This window comes from Pseudochaenichthys georgianus, chromosome 8 (assembly GCF_902827115.2).
Source record: "Pseudochaenichthys georgianus chromosome 8, fPseGeo1.2, whole genome shotgun sequence".
NCBI classification, from domain to species: domain Eukaryota; kingdom Metazoa; phylum Chordata; class Actinopteri; order Perciformes; family Channichthyidae; genus Pseudochaenichthys; species Pseudochaenichthys georgianus.
Genome location: NC_047510.2, coordinates 12,476,069 through 12,499,778, shown reverse-complemented (window position 1 = coordinate 12,499,778; position 23,710 = coordinate 12,476,069).

The following is a 23,710-nucleotide window of genomic DNA, read 5'->3' as shown; positions in this document are numbered from 1 at the left end:
GGCAGCTCTGTCCTGGTGATGTTCTGTGCAGTTTTCACCACCCTTTGTAAAGCCTTACGATTAAGGGCGGTGCAGCTGCCGTACCAGGCCGTGATGCAGCCAGTCAGGATACTCTCTATGGTGCACCCGTAGAAGTTGCAGAGTATCCTGGAGTCCATGTTGAACCTGCTCAGCCTGCGGAGGAAGAAGAGCCGCTGTCGAGCTTTTTTGGTGATGGTGTTAGTGTTAGTGTGGTGAGTCCATGTCAGGTCCTCAGTGATGTGGACACCGAGGAACCTGAAGCTGCTGACTCTCTCTACCGTAGTCCCATCGTAGATAACAAGCAGACAAATGTTTTTTTTTATAAGCAGAACAAATGTTATCCTTTTTCGTTCACCTGCACAGTTCTAGTCCTACCAACAAAGGGGACCTGGGTATTACAACCTGTTAAAAACTGCAGAATAAAGCGGACACAGGGCAGGGAGGATGCAGACTATGGGCTAACGTTTGATCAGCTTATTTCTCTGATAACTAAAGATCAAGACTTCAAATCTATAAAAATCCATCTTCTGTTACATTTTAAAGTAAAAAAACAAGCAAGAGCTCAATAATGTATTGTAAGAAGGTGGCCTTAAATGTCAAATAAAACATCAGACAACCAAAAAGGAACACTTGCACAAAGGGGAATTCTGATGTAAAGTAAAAAGAAGAAAAAAACAGTTGATAATAAATAATTTCCTTCTAGTATTCCTTATTCCCGAGAAGGTAAAGACCAGATGAATGTAGCACAGTCAGAGTTCTGGGCCTAAGTCAGAGCCCATAGTTCACGTCGGCCCTGCAGTGTGGCAGGCTGGGTAACAAAAGACTAGTAATGTGACGGAGAGGCAATTTGCTGCTGTTCTCCATCTTTCTCAGTGACCTTTTCTCAGGTGTTTGCAATGTATCTGTGTCCCTCCTGCTGTTCTAAATTATGCCAAGGCAAAATCACAGAACTGCCACTATAGCTGCTCTCAGTCTTATCAAAATGCCTCCCAGTCATCAAACACAGAGACTCAGATTGATGAATGAATTTAGGCTGGACCTACAAAGACATTGTCATTTCATTGTGAAATATTGTGCCCATTATGTCTCAAGAAAATAATACAAATGGTGATGTTTTCATCGCGACAAACTGAATACCAGCCAAATGTGAGATTAATGCTGAAATATACGATGGTGGGCTAAACATAAAAATAGTGCAATAAAAGCTGGTATTTCAAAAGGCTTAAATGTCACGTATCAAAGAAGTACTGTAAGCCCATTTCATTTTAATTTCTTTAGAATTTTCATATCAGTCAAGCCCTGACACCATTCCCAGTGTGTGAGCAGTCATCTCTCTGGTGATAAATCATGCAAAATGACACACAAGAGCAGCACTGACACACCCACCAGAACACAAAAAATGGAAACCAGCTCTCAAAAGAAGGTCTGTGCTGAAATGAAAGATGCTTGTTGAGACTGCTTGTAGATTACAGATGTAATTTCCCTTGCTCAGCCCAAAGCCCATTGAAATGAGGACCTGGAGCAGCCAAACAGTTATGAACCTGCTGCTTGGGCTTTCTATTGAGAACACATCTGTGATTAAAAGGTTGTTTTGTCTGCTGATGATAAACCTTTCCTCTGTTGTACTGCCATCATGCATAAAGAAAGGCAATGGACAATATCTCGCCGTGACAAGCCTCCTCCCAGGCGGAAATACTGATACTGGAGTGCTGAGCAGAGGCTGATCTGGACAGGAAAATTAAAAGCCCCCATTCTCACAGAAGCCATAAGTGCTGTTTTATTTAGTAACTGTTTTGAGGTTCAGCTCAGGCTGGCTGAACCTTCAGGCTGCATCCAACCAAATGTGCTCACAAATGGGATCACTTTGTCAAATTAAGTATTCAGATGTGAGTTGGCTCTCAACTGTAATGCTTGGGTGAGAACTTTACCGCCTTCTAAAATATGAATGTTATGTATGTTTGGATCCAACATAAAATACCACCCCTTCCTCGCCTGAATTTGAGAGATCTTGCAAGCTACAGTATCTTGCATTGTGTGCCTAATTAACCTGCGTAATTCAGCTTATCTTTGTGTCTTTGTTTGTTTGCAGGGTATTCAGTAAATTAATCTCAGGAAGTTATCCCTCTTGTGTCAGAGGAGGAGGTAGAGAGTTTCACACCGCTTCACATTGTGAGGTTTCTCATTTCCAAGCTCTTCAGAGAGTTGAAAATGTCTCAGCTACCAAGTCATTAAATATGAACTCAGCTTCGTACTGCCATAGAGGGAGCAGCTTTGGATTTGCCTGGTGTTTCAGCGCACAAATCAAAACACACGGCTCTAATTGTCCAGATTCTCAAATAGTTTTTTACAAAAACAATTACAAGTAAATTAGCCTTTGGATGATTGTGCCTGTGCTTGGAAAACTCAAACTAATTAGGACCTTATAACAGTCGCAGCCAAATCAACAAAAGAATCAAATGTCTTTGTTTGCTGTACACTCTAAAAACAAATGCCTTGGCTCAACAAAGAAAATCAACGCAACAGTTTCCATCGATGTTTATTGAGTTAAGACAACTTCTAATGAAATTGTCTTAAAGCAACAAAGTTATTTGAGTCAGGGGAGAAGGCTTTTCCTCTACAGTCAGAGGTGTTTTTAATTACCACTTACTTAATAATTGGTAGCATAAACACAAGTTTTGAAGTTGATTACTCAAAAGATTAAGTTGTTCCGACTAGTTTTACTACATGATTTCAAAGGAATTTTAAGTTGTATGTACTTAATTACCATCATTCGGGATACAAGTTTTTAAGTTGATTACTCCAAAAATTAAGTTGCTCCAACTTGTTTTACCATATGATTTAAAAGGAATTTTAAGTTGTATGTACTTAATTACCATCATTGTGAACACACGTTTTTAAGTTGACAACCATTTATAAATTAAGTTGCTCCAAATATATTGTATTCAATAGTTTTTTTTCTTAGGTTTTTCATGTTTTTGCCTTTAAAGAAAGAAATTAATTGATTCCACGACAAAAATATTAGGAAATTAACTTTTTATTTTGAACTGCAGTTGTTTATTTCAACACATGATGTTTCAATCAGGAGAGAATCCATTTAGTTTGAACATTTATTGACACATGCCATATGATAAGGTGCATGGACACCTGAAATCACAGCTGACTGCAGGAGAGAGGAGAACCATTTTATAGTTTGACTGCAACACGTTGATTGGCTGCTGGAGAATGAGGTGAAATGTAATAGGTTAAAGAGAACGCCTGTGATGAGCTGATTATATGCAGCTGCAGAGTGAATGTATATACACTAGGGGTGTAACGGTACACGTACCCGTACCGAAATTATTCGGTACGGGCCCTTCGGTTCGGTACACGTGTGTACCGAAGTGTACCGAACGAATATAACGTTAAACGTAAAAAATTGAGAACGTGAACAACTTCTTGGAAGTAAGCTCAGGTGCTGCGTCGCAGCATTCAGAGTAATTTGCTCCCATTGTGTTCAACGCGTCATAGAGCGAGCAAGTCATTTCATTGGACGAGCTGGTCAGAGGGATGCGTTCAAATGTAGTCAGTAATTTGAGGAAATGGCGAACGCAGATAAAGTTGAGCTCGAAAATCCTCCAGCATCATTGAAGTCTCCGGTTTGGGAACATTTTGGTTTCGCAGTTACGTACAAGGATGACGGACAAAGACAGGTGGACCGAACCAAAGCTGTTTGTCGGCATTGTTCAACTAACATTGGTTACGCGGCTGGCAATACATCAATTTGCACACTCATTTGAAAAGGCATCACCTGAACGTGAATATCACCGGTACCAAAAGACTGAAGTGCGAACCCAACTCCCGCTAGCATTTAAGCCTCCACCACTCGCAAAAACATCAGACCGAGCCAAAGCTATTACAAACGGCAAATATCCTTATGTTGCCATGTTAGCAAAGCGCTACCTGGCTGTGTCTGCTACCTCTGTCCCTAGAGAGGGTGTTCTCCACAGCAGGAGACATTGCTAATGCCAGCAGATCTGCCCTTTCGGCAAGCAATGTGGACAAGTACATTTTTCTTTAAAAAAACATGAAAATACAATGACAAGCAAGTCCTAATGTCAAACTGGCTGCTTAGGTAGTACAGTTCAAATACAGATGATTTCAGTTAATCGAAATGCTGCACCTTAATGTTTGTTTTATTATATTTTGTATTTATTTGAGTGAATACATTATTCACAGTTTAATAATAATTAAAAAAAAATATGTTATGTTTTGTGATAATTTTCTGCTGTACCGAAAACGTACCGAACCGAACCGTGACCTAAAAACCGAGGTACGTACCGAACCGAAATGTTTGTGAACCGTTACACCCCTAATATACACCCAGTCTTCCTGAAAGAACTTGCGCTGAGCTTCATTTCAATCTTGAAAAAAAAGATAAATAACACAAATTGAAATTGCCCCACAAATAATAAATAAACACATTAGCCATATTACCATGGGACATGGGGACACAGCAAATACATGCTGCCATCACATCGAAGTTAGAGGCCTTTGCATATTTAAAACCAGTGCCAAATGTGTCAAATCTGTAAAGTTTTTGTAAAACTACAGAAACAAACTCTCAATGGCCACCAGTCTGCAGATCACACATCCATTTAACAAAAGATGTAACAAAGATGTTTACACTGCCGACAGTCATTATTTCAAACAGTGTGAACACATTTAACGCAGAATGCGTGCTCATTAATTTGTTTCCCTCGACCACGATGGTTGCCATCGTATGGTCAGATCCTGGGGTGAACCGGTCACTGATGAAGGCGATATTCATGTCCTTTTGAAGCACATTAAATAATAGGTTAGCGCATAAGAGATAATGAATTAGCCAGGTAATTGCATACTTTTTAAACTGTCACTCTTAGCTAATTCAGAGCCATTATTACCAGCTGCTAAAGCAACGCTGGTATTGTTTTCCCCTATTGAGTCTGCATGTGTGTGTCGTCATGGCAATGTGGTCCTGAAGACACACAGAGGTGCTTTTGAGTACTTTGCCTAGTGTTTAAATGCATGTGGACAGATTTAGTAGATACGTTGTAGTGTATCTTCTCATATTTTTAGCAGGTTCCATACAATACTTGAACTGGAGCAGAAGAGCAGAAGCCACTTTTCAAATGTTACACAATCCTTTTCCCATGCCATTGCTGTCAACACCTATCCATGCTGAACGTTGCTAAGATATTATTGATTGGGGTGAGGCCAAAAGTGCAATATGCTTCAAAATGTAACTGACAGAGAGCAGTGCTTTTGTCCTGTGTCCACTGGGCCCGTGGATTTTTATTTTATTTCAAGATTTTGAATTACGCCGCTAAACTCCTTGAAAAGGTCCTCTTCCTTGTCTCCAAGGTACACGACAAGGCAGCGGATGGCTAGTTCTCTGCGTACTTTAATTGTATTGTGCTATTTTTGAAAAAGGAAAAAAAGAGAAATGACCTAAATGAATATATTCTGAATGGATGACTGCCAACAACTTGCATTTCAATGACAACTCTAAATAAGGATCCTACCTCAAGAAGCATGTCCTTGATCTGCTTCACCGAGATTCATTTTTAATAAGAAGCGATATCACAATAGTACCCAAAGTATCTTTACTCTCACAGTAGCCTCTACTATGTACCCTCTCACAGAACTATTCATAGTTCAAAGGCTGCTAATTTTGGTCAAACAGCAATTTGCCTATACAGTGCACTATAAGGCTATCTACTGTATTTGAATGACAAAAGAAGACACTCACCTTAAAATGTCCTTTGTATATTTCTATTTGTCTTAACTGTCGGAACTTGTCCAGGCATCTTAAGTGGGAGTGGACTTGAACTCCTTAACTCAAGGTGTAGAACAATGAAGTTATCAAGCCAATTGCATTACTTACTACAACTTGAATTTAGTTTTAAGTCAATTAATGCAGAAATCAGAGTTTAAATTACACACAATATTAAGTTGATGTAATTACCAACATTATTACGTCAACACAACTTATAAATTAATGTTTGCAACTTAACATGTTTATCTAAATCAATTAACTCACATTTTTGTCTTGCAACCATGCATTTAATTAAGTGGAGGTGAAAGGTCGCCTGAATTCGTTTTTAGAGTGTAGAACTAAAAAATGATAATGAAAGCTGAATAAATATAAGACAATTTTAAATAACTTTTATATTTTAGTCTGCAATGCTAAAGCAATTGACCACAGATGGTATGTTTCTTTCTGGGTGTCTTGCTCCTACACTATCTAGGAGGGCTGGATGGCTGGCCATTTAAAATAACAAATAGCACTATTGATATTATGACATATTGTATGTGATATGGGGCGGGACATTTCTAAACAGGTGACTAATCACAACAGAGCCGGCCAGCTAACCAATCGGAGCACACTGGGCTCTGGATTCAAAGCAAAGGCAGTATGAGACAAATATTAAAGCATGTTATTATGTCAAAGTAGAAGCACAACAAATATAGGAAATAAGGCTAAAATCCACAATTTTCAACACGTGAAATTATGTTTTAAACAGCTTTCCATACCTTAGACTTACTCCAATCCTAATAAAGAAATGGAAAGACCAGGTGTTTCTACTTGACTGTACGCCGACCTTTGACTTTATTTCCATTTCCCTAAGAGATGTTGGATCCTGGGAAATGTTGTCCCTTCAGTTAATACAGAGGATTCGATGGGTACACTAAAACAACAAAATGATTTAATCAGAAAATTACCTTTGAAATCTTGAATCAGCACAGACATCAACTAAACGCAAATCAATATGAAGACAATATTAATTGATTCAATACCTTTTGAGTGAAATAACCTGATAACATAGTTAGTGTTTAAGCTCCGCACATCTTTGGAGATGTGGGGGGAATACTCAGCAACATTGTGGAAAACAAATGGATTTCATTCGAGTCTAGTACCTGAGGCATAAGGAAAAAATAACTCCCTCTTACCATCTGTAAAAATACATTTAATTTACTATCTTATACCTTAAAATTGCCTTCACTCCTTGGACATTTCCATTGTAGATGTCTGCTGAAGTTTCAATTAATATTTCCGTGTACTTTTAATAATTCAATTATGGATAATAATTCCGCACATCATGCTGTTGAATATCAATATTAGTTTGGAATATGTCATTTCTCAGCCAGACTGATATGAATGCCTTCTGGCTGTCCTGATCTAATGAGGTGCTGCATCACAGTCCGGGCAGATAATCAGTGGCACAAATGAACAAAGTTATTTGAATTAATCAGGTGATACATTGTGAAAAAATGTAAACAACACTAAAGGGCATGCTACTTATGTTTCATTTACATGCACGTGTCAAGAGGCAGTTGAAACTGATTAGATACCATTAATGAATTCCTCAACTAAATACGCTCAACTATTAAGACGGTGGAGGTGAAACCCATCAATATGTGGCGACTCCGATGACATTAATTCCATCTTGTATTAACTATTATATTTTCATAATTGGACAAGTCTGGCTCTCTGTCTGCATAGCAAACATGTATAGACAAAGATAAACTAAGTCAAGACATAATGAAGGTCATTAGTAATGATTCATGATCACAAAAACAAGATTAAGGACCAAATGCTGCCGCTTAATGTGTGAGAACAAGGAAAATGTGAAGCAATTAATATCTTGAGTACCCCTGAGATGAAAGCATTTTGTTTTAAAGCAATAATTATCTGCGGTTAATTACTCAAATATTCTTGCTTAAAGGTGAGAATATATGTTATTTCCATTTAAAATGTTTAGATATAAGCAGGTTTTTGCAGAGGAGACTAAAACATGGGTGTTTCTAAGTGTAATCTACAAACAAGGACAGTGATGTACGTCCACTGCTGGGATGAACACTGAGGAATACACAAGTGCTGAAGGGTTGGTACTTATATAACACATTGCAACGAAGGACAAGGTTTCACTTTCAATATGAATAGTGCACAGACTTCCCACCACCTCCTCCTTTCAGTATGGATATTTCAATAATATAGGGTTATTATCTTTATATTGTATAATATTAACACTTATTTGATTCAGTAACTATAAAATCATCTTTTGAAACATTAAATAATTTGTTTCTACCCCCATTGTGATCCATTTTCTTATTTATTGTGGATAACACAGGACAATTATTGGCTAACTCTTCAAATTCCACATCTGCATTACTAATTATTACACTAAAAGCTATTCATTTAGCAAATGATGGGTCCAGTAAGATGTATGTTCATACAGTGTGTGCAAATGTGACAAACATAACTTCTAACACACTTGTGAACTGATATTACTTTGTTTGGTAGAGAAACTTTGATTTGGAAGTTATCTTGTTTGACTGGTAGCCTTATTGGATCATAGTTGGATTAAAAGATTACCTCAGCATGCTTTGTTTATTTCTTCCAAAGAAGGTATTAATGGCTGTCTCACCATCAACTTCAGGGGGAAGCTTTTACTAGCTGGCTATTGGGTTGTGCATTCTCAAGTTCATAATCCACTGCTATAACAAATAATGTACAAGATCTTTATCGAAGGACATGGCAAGAGAATGAAAGAGAGTCCTTTCTAACATGCTACAGATGGACATCGACAATGCGACGGCACTAAAAGGGCCAGAGTGTAGTACTGTATATAAGAGCATCCATTAGCAGAAATAGAACTATGTCACCGCTCACCTTATACTCAGAATCATATTTTCCATATCTTGGAATGAGTCATTCATACCATATCATGTCATACAAATATAATGTATACTGTTGGAAGAGCCTAGGACTTCATTTCATGCCATCAACTATGCTTTGTACTAAAAAAAAGACATTCAATTTGAATATCTTGATCAGCTCACTGCAAAAACTGCAGATCTAACCAAGTGTAATAATCTTATATTTAGATTCTAAATGTTGACTTAATTCAAGTAAATGTTACTTGCCTTGTCTTGATAAGCAACTTTGTCTTTATTTTAGTTATGTTTAACTATACAAGGGACCTGTCTATAAAACATCCACTTCAAGGCTAAAAAGCCTTATTTTAAGCACTAGTATGGCAAGAAAAAAAAAATGAATTTCAAGCATGAGCTCTATGGTTAACATAAGTTATTTTCCCAGCTGGTAAAGACAGTAAAAGACACAATTCAAACAAGAATTAACATGATAATCACAAAATGAACTGATAATCATCATAACACACTCTCCTAAAGGATATGGACCAGAATAACTGATGATATGCATGACATTGACTCTTGTGGTAGGTGTGCAATCTCTACTCTGTTACTGCCCTGGAACTGGTAACAAGGTGGGGGTCCCTGAGCAGTGAGGACACTGTTGGGAGGGGCTGCCAGCTACTCAGTACCCCCTCCCTCTTCCTTCAAGGAACGTCTCTTTCCCCTGTTATCTGGTCTCTTATCTGGCATAAGCAATACCGGACAAAGAACAATATCTTAATTTCTGAGTTGTGGTGCTTTTCATTTATCACACCAAACTTGTTCAGACAATCCATGCCACATTACACATTTAAACATGAACAGCTTAACACACCAAGTATGGCTGAGCGATATGGATAACAAAAAATAATATCACAATATCTTTGACATTTTCACACACTTCATCAGATGTGGACGACTATAACGATTGCTCTCAGTGGTGTGTGCGAATTTGGCGCTTGCTGCATTATTTAATTATGCGAAGACCCGCCCCTACTCTGCTTCTCATTGGCCCTGAAAGAAGAAAAACCTGGAATGTGCATCCATGTGGTGTTTGTCATCTCTCATAAAGTCGGAAAATTAGTGACTTTATTTACCATGTGTTTGTCAGAAGCTGGATCAATGACAATATCCACTAAAAGATGTAAACAACGAATGCTAGTACTATATTATTTACATCGAGAGATCCTCCTCAGTCCTCAGTGTTTACAAGTGGATGGCTGTTTGTGTCCAAATGATGGCAAACGGGGAATTTCCTATTTCACGAGGATCACCTGAACGCACCACAAACCAAGCTCGGCAGCGCCAGCGAAATGTAACACGTTGTTCAGTACACCTTCACCAGAGAGGCAGGACAGCGACCAAGAAGTGCAGTTAAGGCAGCGTTTCTCAAAGTGTGGGGCGCGCCCCACTGGTGGGGCGCAGAGATGTGTTGTTTTTTTGTTTTTTTTTCCTGTTTTTCCACACTGGTGGAATATCAAAACAATGGCCGTCCAGGGTGCAAAACGCATCAATGAAAGCGACCCTCTACCACACAAAACAACACCTGTAGATAACCCAATTTGTGTTCTTTGAAATTGAAAAGGATATTGCATTGTGTTAATTTCGTTGCAGTTGTATGTCTTAAGTGTAATTTCGCATGCTTTTATTTTGAAGGCGAGTTTACGCTGTTGACAGTTGTTGTTGCTATGGAAACAAGAAACCTTTCACAGCGGTCATAAAGTCCGCGATAATAAAGCCCACCCATTTAGAGGGAAGATATGATTGGTCAATTGTACTGTCATTTGACATTACTCTCTCAGTCAGTTACTATAGCTGGCCCTCTGTGAATTCATAGCTGGACATTCAATCAGCTCTTGTCTTCACAGACTCGCAGAGAGGAGCTTCTTTCATTTAACCCTTCACATTCAAACAGAAACTGAATAGGCAGATTCAAAGGATTTATTTCTTTGGAAATGTTATTTTAAATACAATTTAATCAAGTTATTTTTGGTAAAACTAATGACAAATATTACTAAAAACATATTTAAAAAAAAATATAAAGAAAAATATAATTTGTTTTAATGTTTTTAAATATTATTTTGTAGAATATCTTAGGCCCTCAGAGACAGGCTCGCCACTGGTAAAAATGTCTCATACACACATGTGAAACGCTCTCACAGACACACACAACAGCGTTGCAGTCGGGAAGAAAAGCAATGTGGAACGAGAGAGAGCGAGAGAGCAAGAGAGAGCACACCTATCTACCTATCTATTTAATAAAGTTGTAACAAATAAAGTAATACATCATTCCAATGTGTACTATAGGACAGTAAAAAGTGTAAAAGGGAGGGATTAGTCAAATATGCTTAAATAAAAAGAAAGAATGCTAACTAGGTAAGATAAGATAAGAATAAACAAGTTTAAATGATTTGTTGTTGGTTGTGATCATATTCTAAAGATGTTTGGATTATTGAAAAGTATACAGCTCCCTTTCATCTGAGTGTTGAGAGCTGTTTCCATAAATTCATGTTGGGCTCAAAGTAGGGCTGCTCGATTATGGCAAAAATCATAATCTCGATTATTTGGGTCAATAATTGATATCACGATTATTAAAAACGATTAACCATTTACTTTTTGAAAAACATCAATTTCTTGAAGAAAATCATTTGAAAAGTATGTTTTTAACAGTTGATTACCCTGAACTTTAAGTATAATTCAACTGAAAAACCTATTTAAAAAAAAAAAAAAATCGTTTTATTTCGATGATGTTGTTTTCATAATCGTTGCAAGCCAAAATCGTAATTACGATTAAAATACGATTAATTGAGCAGCCCTAGCTCAAAGTGCACCAGATAGATGCATTTAACTTCAACATTTAAAAAAAATCTTCCTGAGGGTGCATGCCCCCGGACCCTCGAGGATGTGACGTCCACCACCAAATAAAGCAGGTTAAAATAATTAAATTGCATACATTTTATTTTAGTAAACACTGAAAACGGGTCCCACAGACCCAAACAGCACACAAAGGTTAAAGGTAGCATATAATGTTAAAATGTGCTAAATATATACACTGCAAAAAAACAAAAAGAGGAGTAAAAGTAGCTCACGACTTGTTTTATTTTTTGAAATAAAAAGGTTGGAGACCCCTGTTATAGAACGATACATTTGACAATTTTAAGCTTGGCCTACCATTTTATTGGAGTGATGAGGAACAGGTGGGGCTTGAAAAGGCCCACCTGTTCAAAGTGGGGGATGACAGAAAATGTTTGAGAACCACTGAGTTAAGGTAACGTTAGTAACTGAACGTAGGAATAAAAGTCCATAGGCGTATGTAATATATTAGTGCTTTCAATTTATTAAGTAGTAGTACATTCATTGGTTAACTGTTAGCTGAATTAGCTAAGATAGCTAGCTAACTACGAAGCACGTGTTGCCAGCTAACCTTAACCTCACTAATGGGGTATGTAAAAATTCAGCTAGCTAACGTTAACTACTCTCAGATAAATAAATTGTCTGTAAGGAACACAAAATTAGCCGACGTTAATATCATACGTTTTCTTTTGGTATTCAGTAATTGTATCTGTTAAAAGCTAGCAGTTAGTTAAAAACGCAAAGGCTGGTGGTAGACTAGCTAACGTCGACCTAGCTAGTTCCAGAGCCATTTAATAGAAGAGTTATGACATCTCCGTTCACTCCAATGGACCACTTTTTTACAGCAATGGCGGATCGTAGAGCCTCTCAATCGTTCCCCGGAAGTTAGCGCCAAGGCTGGCAGAGCAGTAGAGTTGCAGCATAATAGACCGTTCGTGACGGACTTTTAAAGGTAAGAAGAAGTTTAAAGATTTATATTGCGGATATTATCAGTACATCTGATTCAAATTAACATGTGTATTAAAGGATGTCAGTGGATTATCCCTAAATTAGTAGATTTAGGGAACGTTTACAGATTATTTTCTTATCAAGCTCCACATTTGTGGAAACAGCTTCCAGTTTGTGTTCGGGCGGCAGACACCCTATCCGTTTTTAAGAGTGCGCTTAAGACCTTCCTTTTTGATAAAGCTTATAGTTAGGGCTGATTAGATTCAGCCCCTAGTTTTGCTGATATAGGCTTAGTTTGTCGGGGGACATCTTACTTCTTCCTTCTCTCTGTTTATACCCGTGTACACTCATGTTCCGATTAACCCAGCTTCCCCAAATGTCTTTCTTTTTGGTGTCTATATACGCTGGAATCCGGAGTCATGGATGATCCTGCGGTCCTGTGTCCTGGATCGCGAGCGCTGGATCTTGAGTCGTGGCTGTGGTCCTGGATCATAAGTCCTGGATGGATATCCTCGTGGATTCATCTTCCTATTATACACACATGCATTTCCAAACATTTGGACTACCTATGTTGCAAATGTATTATCTTTTCAATTTACACACGGCATCTATTGCACGTCTGTCCGTCCTGGGAGAGGGATCCCTCCTCTGTTGCTCTCCCTGAGGTTTCTCCCATTTTTCCCTTTAAACTGGGTTTTCTTTGGAAGTTTTTCCTTGTACGATGTGAGGGTCTAAGGACAGAGGGTGTCGTATTGTCATACTGATATTCTGTACACACTGTGAAGACCACTGAGACAAATGTAACATTTGTGATATTGGGCTATATAAATAAACATTGATTAATTGATTGATTGATAACAGATCAAGCTACAGTGTAGGATACCGAAGCAAGTTAGCAACAGACGTTGAACAGCCTTTCAATTGTAAATTCCGTTCTCTTAATGTCATTTCGTCCAACGTTGTTGAATTAGAGAAGAGGGGCTTCTAAACTGGATTGTATGCGGGGGTGGAGGGAGTTAAATATTAGATAAATATAACTTTGGTGCGTGTAAGAGTGAGTGTTTTTAGCAGAGCCATATTGTGTCCTTGTGATTATGTTGATTATTACCTGTCTGTATAATGTTGCAGCTCAGCTGATTTTGGATTGATGGCAAAGGGAGAGGGACTTAAGTGAGAGTGAAAACACAAGGTAAGTTTAATACTACTGTTTAATATAAGTAAGCATACTAAACATGTATTCTATCACTGTATTATATAAGTAATCTTGTTAGTAACCTACTGTATGGCAGGTGGAGGGGCAGTGATGTTACAGGTGGAGGAGCAAAACTGCAAGACTGCAAACTCACACGACAGAGACATCAAAGTTTGTTCTCCAGAGAAGAGGTTGATTTCACTTCAATTTTTTCATATTTTCTAAAGATGTGGAAATGGCACAAAAAAAAACTTGAGAGCTGTAACCAAGACAACTGTAACAACATGAGTAGAGAGCCACCAAGGTTTTTCAAGTCCCTCTCTTACTCCATTTTGCCAACCCAAACTTCCAGGTACATGACGGGACACCTTGCTTGTTTTTGTTGTTTGCGCTCCTCTGGCTGGGTGCTGGCAGGTGGAGGGCAGTGATCCCTTCCCTTCTTCCTTCAATCTTTGAGACTAATGTAAGTAGAAGACATGGCACTGTAAATGTTCGAACATTTAAAATATTATACCACTTAAAAATAAGAAATATTACTTTTGTTACTAAGAGTTCATACTTATTATACCTGTGTCACCTTTCACACTATCGCTGTGATCATGAGCTATGGGCTTTGTAGATACAGGGGCCCTTCTCTTTTTGACCACAGGGCGATGCACGAAGATGGTGGGTATAGCCTCTGCTCTCAGCCTTGCCCTTTTTTGTCTTGACAAACGAGTGACTTGAGGTTACTTCACACACAGAACAACTCAGTTTTGTCTGCCCACATACATATTCCATAGTGGTTGAATACACAGTATTAGGAAACACTTTATACTTACTGGACATGTTATACTCATTACATACTGTATATAAAATATGACCAAGAATGTGAGACAACTTTATAGAAATTCATATCACATCTGTTACTGATGCCATTTGTCATACTTTGTTAAACTCACAAATAATAAAGTTCCATAACTTCAGTTGGGAACAGAGACCACACCTTATCTCCCCAAGGCAATTTCCCATCCAATAGGTGTGCTATATAGGTGTGTATAACCCTTTCTCCTGTCTGTTACTCCCTCTTTCAGCACAAGAACCAGAGGGGGATTCAATGGAGCCTGAATACCTGCACTGAGACCCTCACCCTGCACCCTGAGTCTCAACTCTCAGTGTTTTTCAAGCCTTTCCCTGTTTTTTTGTATTAAACAAAACATTAAGCTTTCCCAATGGTGTGGTTTTCGTTTTGTGAAAAAGTGCAAATGCAGTGTTTGTATATAAATCACATATTTTTTTGCTGTTGGTCGTGAAATTGCTCCTGCTTCCTCCGCTCTGTGTCAGTGGGGAAGCTGTACATTCGTACTCCTTTCTCTGAGCGATCGGAGCATCCCCAGGCAGCACAGCAAACCATGGTGGCGACTAGGAGGCAGCACAGCAAACCAGGACAACACAGAGGAAAAGGCACAGACAAACTGCATGATGTGCTATTCAATGTTTATTGAATTCCATGTATTTGCAATGGATGTTCCTAAAACAACACATTTAACATCATCATCATCATCATATGCTGCTAGTCCTGCTGCTGCTGCTAGTCCTTTGATAGTCACCTGTCGGTCTCCTGTCCTTTCTGAAAGCCATAAAGATGACATTAGTCATTTAGATAACTTGTGTCCTCAATTACCAGGGGATTACTGAAACTATACCATGAATTTAAGAAAATGGTAGAAATTAATCTAATCTGAATTTTAAAGCATTACTTTAGATCCCCTCCCTCTAAATATATCAATATACATTAGAAAGTGATGCTCCTGACTACCATACAAGTTTAAGAAGATAATATTGGTTTTAAAGAATTCAAAGCTATAAATAAACAGCAACAGGCTCTTTAACCAAGGCACTGTTAGTCTAACATGTAAACTAGTTGTTCACACTAATCCTAATATTATCACTTAATATTAGCAAATTCTATTTTATTTTTTAAAACATATTGATGTAAATACATACACATATCGATTTGTTGTATAAATATTGCAAATCAAAACCTTTATTCACTAATAATTACCAAAAATCATAGTTCTATCTCCTGTTATCAATGTATTCACATTGCCCGCCATGAACTTCCGGGGAACGATCCTCGTCACGTGAACCACGTGACGATAACCGTTTTTGGACTTCCGTTGTCGTAACTCTTCTATTATATGGCTCTGGCTAGTTCATAGTGAATCACAGCAATTTTACAATTTAGTGTCTGATGCCTTTTTAATGTGATTTTTTTTGGGGTTGACCTTTAAAATGACAGTGGCCGTCTTTTCCTGTAAATTACAGAATGCTTCTTCATGGTGAGATGGATAGATTTGATGACACAACTGTGTCACTCTTAAAAGGTAAATCTCTTGTTAATTATTTAGACATCTAACATCTGTTTGCTGTTTTCTCTGTATCAAAGTTCTATTGATTTTTACACTCAGGTTTTGGACGAGATGGGCCGAATTCTAGAGGCAGGCAACAAGAACTTCACTGACCAGATCAAAGCCAGATGGGAAAGCTTTTGCGAAAATGCGCTGTTCTTTGGAGTGTGGAACAAGTCGTTGAAGCCACCAATGGGTCTGGATAAATGTAAGCATAATGTATAGATAACACTGATGTTTTATAGGTTGGGGGTGACCATTTAATGGCCGCATGGGATGTGATTGTATTAGCTTATTTTCATTATTTTGATAGGACAGGATCTCCTTTTTGATGACTGAATTATGGCAAAATGGTAGTTATAAGGTAGTAGTGGTCACTAGAGGGTTTACACACTACTACCTTATGTCATGTATACAGGTGACCCTTATTGTTTTGCTTTCCCTTGTGCAACTGACAAGTGCTTTTTATATCCTCTGCAGTGAAAGTGTCAGGGATATTATAAATTCACCCCGACCGCTGCCCCTCCACTATCCAGCCTAACTTTCAGTTTGCTGATCCAATAACTGTCCAATCGTTTTTATTTCACTCTTTCATTTCGCTGTGCACATTCAATATCCCTAGGAGAACCGTTTGATTTTGGTGATCGCACGCTCTCTGTCTTAGCGCAACATTCAGGCCAATTTTGAAAAAAAAGTAGCACCAGTTTATGTACAATTTCCCAAGGTGACATTAAGATTCATGTCGCTTCAGGGATACACGCATACCCTGTCGTTCACCAACAGCATAGTTTTTCCATGATTAGCTTATACTCCCTTGGGCTCTGCACAGAATTTTTTTTTTGCTTTTGTGCTTACTTTTCAGTTACACAACACTTAATGTGAAAGTCAAATTGCCTAACATGTTCTTGAGGTGAGTCTGTCTGAGTCAGTATCAGTTAAACTGAAATAAAACTTGATATGCCCTGAGGTTTAATTTTGTTTTACTTTTTGTCTCTACTTTGTTGCTCTCAGCCATCCGAGGACACTGATGACCCTACCTAGAGAAATGATGCACGAGGCTCCACTCATCCTGATGGGGTGTTTTTACACCTTCCACCTCACCTACCCCAAATGTGTTGCTACTCTCCTATCCGTCATCCAGACTGAGGTACTGAAGGACAGTCTTCACGAGCGTGACCGTTCTCATTCATATAAAAAAGCAATAGCTGAATGGGCAGAATTCACAAAAAAGTAGAGAACTTGAATTCTGCGTCCAATGTTTGTCAGTTCTATGAGGATGTATATATGTTGAAGAGCTTTGTTCATTTAATAAATGATCCTGTTTGTTATGGACTGACTTAATAAAAACGTGTTTTTTGAAAGAATTGTCATGTTTACTTATTTTAAGAGCATGTGTTCTAATTTAGCTCCCTAAAAACAAGAATTTCATTCCATGTAACTTGTTATCGCTTTTATCCAAAGCGACTTACATACTCAATACTGTGGGCAATCCCCAAAGGAGCAATTTGGGGTGAAGTGTCTTCAGGGACACAACAACATGCTGACTGCAGTGGGGTTTGAACCTATGCCCCCCTGATCCTAACACTGCGCCACACGCCTCCCTAAATCTCATTTTAAGTAATTTGATGTTTGAGTGATAATAGGCTTCTTTTGCATTAAATAGGCTTAACTAGATTGCTTGAAATTAGTCTTTTTAATTTTATTTCAAGATTGTATGTGCTATAATGAATAGTCGGACAGCCTGACTTGTTTTAAGACATCTTATCAAGTGAAATTTGCTTACTGCACTGGCAGCCAAATGTGCTTGTTTTAAGTGCAAGCATGCTTATATCTAGAACGTTTGGCCTTAAATTTGACAGGGCGTTTTTGCAGTGCTCCACCTTCATGTTTCTTTAGTAGCTCAGAACTGAAATTGAAACGCTGGTTCTAGATGGGGCCTTTTGCATTTTTTTGAATGAATGAATGCCACTGTAAAGTTTGTGTACAATTGCAGTGAAGTCAGCTGCTGCCTGAATTCTCCTTTAGTAGTGTGATGCTCAGTAAGGATTAAGTCCTGAAAGTGACCACGATGATAACACTGTGTTTCACTCGGCTGCTTGTTGTTGAGTGTAAGAATATTCATTTGGTTACAAACTGTAACAACAGTTCTAGATTACGCTAAATCCTAAACACTGTCCCAAAATCAGCCATGATAAATGTGGTTATGCATCTGTTAGAAATATTTTTCTCTTGATTATGTATCTCCATATGTTCTCATGTCTACGTTGAAATTTAAGAAGCATGGAGTCCCTAAACAAAAACATTTTACTCTCTGAAAGATGTTCTTGATGTCATCAGACAGGGAGAGTGTCTTTGCTGCCTCTGTGATTTCTGTTTTCCTTTTAAAAGTTTAGTCACAGCTTTCTGTCAGTCACAGTGCATGCATGCCAGGAGACAATCTATAGAAGCATGCTGCCTTTGACATGTGAAACATAACACATTGTTAACCTCGTTAATGGTGCAAAATACTGGAATAAAGGGGTTATGGTAGGTGATTCTGGAGAAGGAATTGTCTTGCATTTCCCAACATGTGCTTGTTCTTAATGTCCTCTATTGTTGAATGGTTGAAAATAAATGGAAAGTAGATGGGATAATGGTGAAGCATGTGATTGCAAAAGGCTGATGGGTTGATTCTCTTTTTTTGTGGAAAGTGATTCTCTTTTGGTGAATAAATCATTGTTGATTAAGTAATTGTGGTTGACAACTAATTCCACACCCTTACATTATATCTTCTGCTTATTTATGTTATTCATAATGACTTTTTTAAATTATCAAACAGAAACCGACAAAATAAACCAAACTCGAAGAAACCATACAACACTAAACCAAAAACGATTGAATGGCTGGTCTGCCGGCAGAAAGGGTAAATCACAGTCAATCAATGCTTTCTATTAAATGCTCTGAACAGGTTGTGTTTTCCCCTTTGGTTTGTCTGTGCCTGCATTTTAAAAAAAACCTTAATGGAAACTCACCCCAGGGGTTAATCTGATGTGGCATGAGTGCAACTTTCAAATGTCATAGTAAAGCTTTATCTGTAATACAGCACAGCACTCTAGTGGCCACAAGTGTAATAATTGTTTGTGTATGTGTGAGTGAGTGTGACAATACAGGCTTCTCAATACTCAAATTTCCCCTCCTCGACTCCCCTCCTCGAGACTTAGACCCGCCCACAGGAGATGCGAGCGGAGGACCGAGGAGGGGAACCGAGGAGAGAGGAGGGGAAGTAGCAGACGTTTAAAGAAATGAGAACTCCTCTCCTCTGAGCGGTCATATTAAAGCGACGTCCGTTCATTATGACGTGGCAACAGCTGCATCAGCTGTCGAGTGTTTTGTCATATTTTATAATCTCTGTTAGATCAGCTGAACATTGTTCCCCCACATATTTTATTTGAATTCATTGAGAGTGCGGTATAATGAGACAATAACAGGCTACAGATGCGGACACACACACACAAATATATTTATATAAATATATACAATTTAAAGTATGAGAGCACTCTCATAATAACGTAACACAGTCAGAGACTGGATATACCCCCCCCCCCCTCTCTCTCTGGTCGCTGAAATGGGGAATTGAAATTACGGGCCAAAAGTTGTATTTGCAAGTATTAAAAGTAAGGACATCAAACCAACTGAGACCCGTCTGTCCGCGGCATCTGCGCACTGTACAACACACACCTACACACTGTACAACACACACACCTACACACTGTACAACACACGCACCTACACACTGTACAACACACTGTACAACACACGCACCTACACACTGTACAACACACACCTACACACTGTACAACACACACCTACACACTGTACAACACACACCTACATACTGTACCACACACACCTACAGCTGCTAAAGCATAATCAGGCTACAGCCGTTGTGTATTTTATTATGTGAAGCACTAAATGGTTTTAGAAAAATATCGACTCTTTGTAGATATCTACTAAACTAAAGCAAATAAAGAGAGTAGGCCTGTTATACTGAGTGATATATATTTTACACACTGCTCTGCTTTCTGCAGGACCTCACAGCTGTTCTCACTGTAAACATCGCGTTGCGATGAGAGCAGGTTCTCAAATAATATCCAGGGGATGCATGCAGAGCTGTCATTGGCTGAGATAAGTCCGGCCGTGCGTCACGCCTCCACCGTTCCCGGAAATGCATCCGCGGAGGAGCCGTGGAGGAACCATCAGTGTATCCTCGGTTATAGCTCCTCCAGAGAGCCTCCTCGATGCTCGATCCTCGGTCCTCGGTGTGCATTTAGAGAAATGAGACGTCCTTCAAAATGGCGCGCTGAAATTCATTTCCGGGTCACTACCGGAGGACCGAGGAGTCGAGGAGTCGAGGAGGGGAAATTTGAGTATTGAGAAGCCTCTAATGTGTGACTAAGGAATCTAGAGAGGCTCCACCTCTGGGACTCTGATTTTACAAAGCAGGTGTGAGGATCATGTTTCAATTCCACTTTGTCTGACAACATTATATGAAGGTGGTTATTATTCAAATTGTGTTAAGAGAGAGAATGAGTCTTCACAATATGTATTCAGTGCATACCAAAGCTACGTGATGAGAAAAAGACAAATGCAGCCAATTTGAATGTGAAGAAGAAATGTGGGGCTGGTGATGGGAGCTGCCTCATCCAGGAAAAAGGATATTTTGACACTGAGGGTATGTATGTGATGCAGATAGAGATGGGATGTGTTTAAGGACCCTTAAGCACCATCAAGTCTTATAGAAATGTGTGACAGTCGTATTTCTTTTGGGTGACGCGAACACTTTTTGGGATCCAGCTGGTGTTTGTAACATTTTTAATTGCCCAAAGAAAGCTAATTAAACAACATCTCTCACAGTCCTTCAAGACAGTTTAAAGGGGCATCTGGTTTTAACATTTGATATGTCAAACTGTCATCCAAAGTACATGTGATGATTACAAATCTATTTACATAGCACTATGGAAATTAAACTCCTGCCCTCCTTTGATGTTAATCCAACAATTCTGTAGGTCCTCAACTGTATGTTCAATGTTAATTGTGTGACATTGTACAATACTGGGTTGCACAAGAAAATGCAGTTACAGAAAAAAAAAAAAAAACGATTATGATGGTGGAGTGTGGATGATGAGCAAATGTAAATATACTGTAGCTTTACGCTTCTATAACATGGCAGATGAGTGGGGAATAAGTTAGGTAGCAAGCCAAAAAGTACAAGGGCTTACAATTATTCCAGAACTTTTTCATATGAATCACATTATAATGAATACCTACTGTTAGGAGATTTGTGTGGACCACTTGTCCGCTTTCTTAAACCTCCTCGCGTTCCTAGAACATAGCCGTTATCTTACAGGAAGGAAACCCATAGCAAACAAGTAACCGTTTAACAATAATCCACTTTAATGGTAATATACAATGCAATACAATCAAGTACAATCAATACAGTACAAATTACATACAGTTCTGTGGGATCCCATAATTACCTGTGCCAGCGAGAGGGGAGAGAGAGAGAGAGCCTGCTGGGAGTCCTGTCTAAATACTTCGCTGACCAGAAGGAGGAGTTATCTGTGCCCCCCCTTCCAGACCAGTGATTGGCTGCCCAAATTAGTATCAACAGCTCACATCCCCAATCCCAGTGGCTCAACTTCCTTATCACAGGGATCTGAGATGACTGTATGTTAACTCCACACCTTCCCCCTCTTCCTTTTGTCTTCACAAAACCAAATGTTCACAGGCCCCAACCACAGTTCACTCACCCAAATCATTTTCCCTTTTTAAGCATCTTGATAGTTCACTAACATGCATACATACAAATATTTCCTCACAATTCCCCCTTTTGGTCTACCCTTAAGAGACCAACTATTCCAAGACATTCACATTATAACCTGGGATTCAGACTATTTAAACATTCAGGAATGGCTCCACATATCAACTCCATATGACCGTGTAGAAATACCAAAATATGTAAATAACTCCATACATCAATTCCATTACTTAGTAATAACAAAGTAATAAAAACCTTCATCAGAATGATTGAGTACCGCTAATCGTAATAGAAAATCATCTCTCCTCAGTGTTTAGACAAATCGTTTATCAATAGTACAAAAATAAACATACCAAAAATATAGAAGAAAACAGTAAAATAACATCTTTTATCATCTTTATCATTTATCCTTCAGTCCCCTTAATCATCAAATTACAAACTTTAAAATAGCTTGCATCTCAAAGATTTGCTTCAAGACCCTTATAGTAAAAACACATTTAAAATTTAGGATTATTAGAAATCCACCTGAGGTATAAAATCTGGATTGTAAAGGTCCAGTTGAAATTCACAGTTTAAAGTATAACCTTCACAGTGGTGATTGAATTAATCTGTAATCTGCAAAATTGCAGTGTCTTCAAGCTTTAACATTACTCCACGTACACTTCATTACGCTTTAGTCCAAAGTAAGGCACTTATCAATACATTTATTTTAGTCCAATACATAGTTCAAAAATCTGAAAAGAAGAATCAGACATTTATTGCATAGTGTGAAAACCCGAAAAGATATATACATCTTCTACATTCTGAGTGTCAATTTTCATCAACTTGTCATTCATTTCGTGGGGGTCCCCATGGCGCAGATGCCGTGATTGAGCCCCACGGATCTGAAACCTGGGCGTCGTACATCAACACGGAGTCATTTACTGTGGAATATCCTACTAGTGTCTGGGGAGCCTGGAGGGCGGTTTTGGTCATCTTTCGTATGGCTAGTTTAACTACAGTTACCAAGCAGATTATCACAATAACACAACTAGGATAAACATTGAAACGGTCACTGCAAATTTAACCAACCCCGCACCCCACGATCCAAAAGTTCCAGTTAAATCCCCAAGGGTAAACCCATGAGTTTCATGCAACTCTTTTATCCCCCTGGCGGTATCATGAGCCATGTCCATTATTTCAGGAGTAGCGTCAGAGATGAAAGAACAACACTCAGATCCAATCACCTTGCATGTGCCCCCCTGGGCGGCTAATAGAAGATCCAGTGCCATACGATTCTGTAATGCTACCGTCCTAACCTCCTGTAATTCTTTATGTTCGGCTAACATGGCGGTGTTAGATGCATTTAAGTGATTTTCCACTACTTTGGACAATGCTACAATTTCCTGCTGAGAAACATAAATACCGTACCATGGTAACAATAGACTAGCCATCCGCTGTCCTTTTGTAATTGACCTGCTGTTCCTATGTGGAGAGGGAAGTATAGCTGCAATCTCATCAGCCTTTACTTCACGGATTAAAGGGATTAGATAGGCCAGGTAACAGGTGCCATAGAAAATGTCATAAGGCATACAGCCATAGGCTCGGTCCCCACAAACTAAGTAAACTCTCTGTGGGAGGGGCGTTCTGGCTAACTGCACCGTTATTACAGTATTACAGTCGCTGTGTCCCACATCTGGAGAGGTAAGAGATCCTCTTTCATTTTGGAAACAGATGGACACATTCTTCCACTCATGTACCACCACTGGGGGCACATAGACAGAGCAGTCACGGGTAGGGGACTTACCTAAGGGT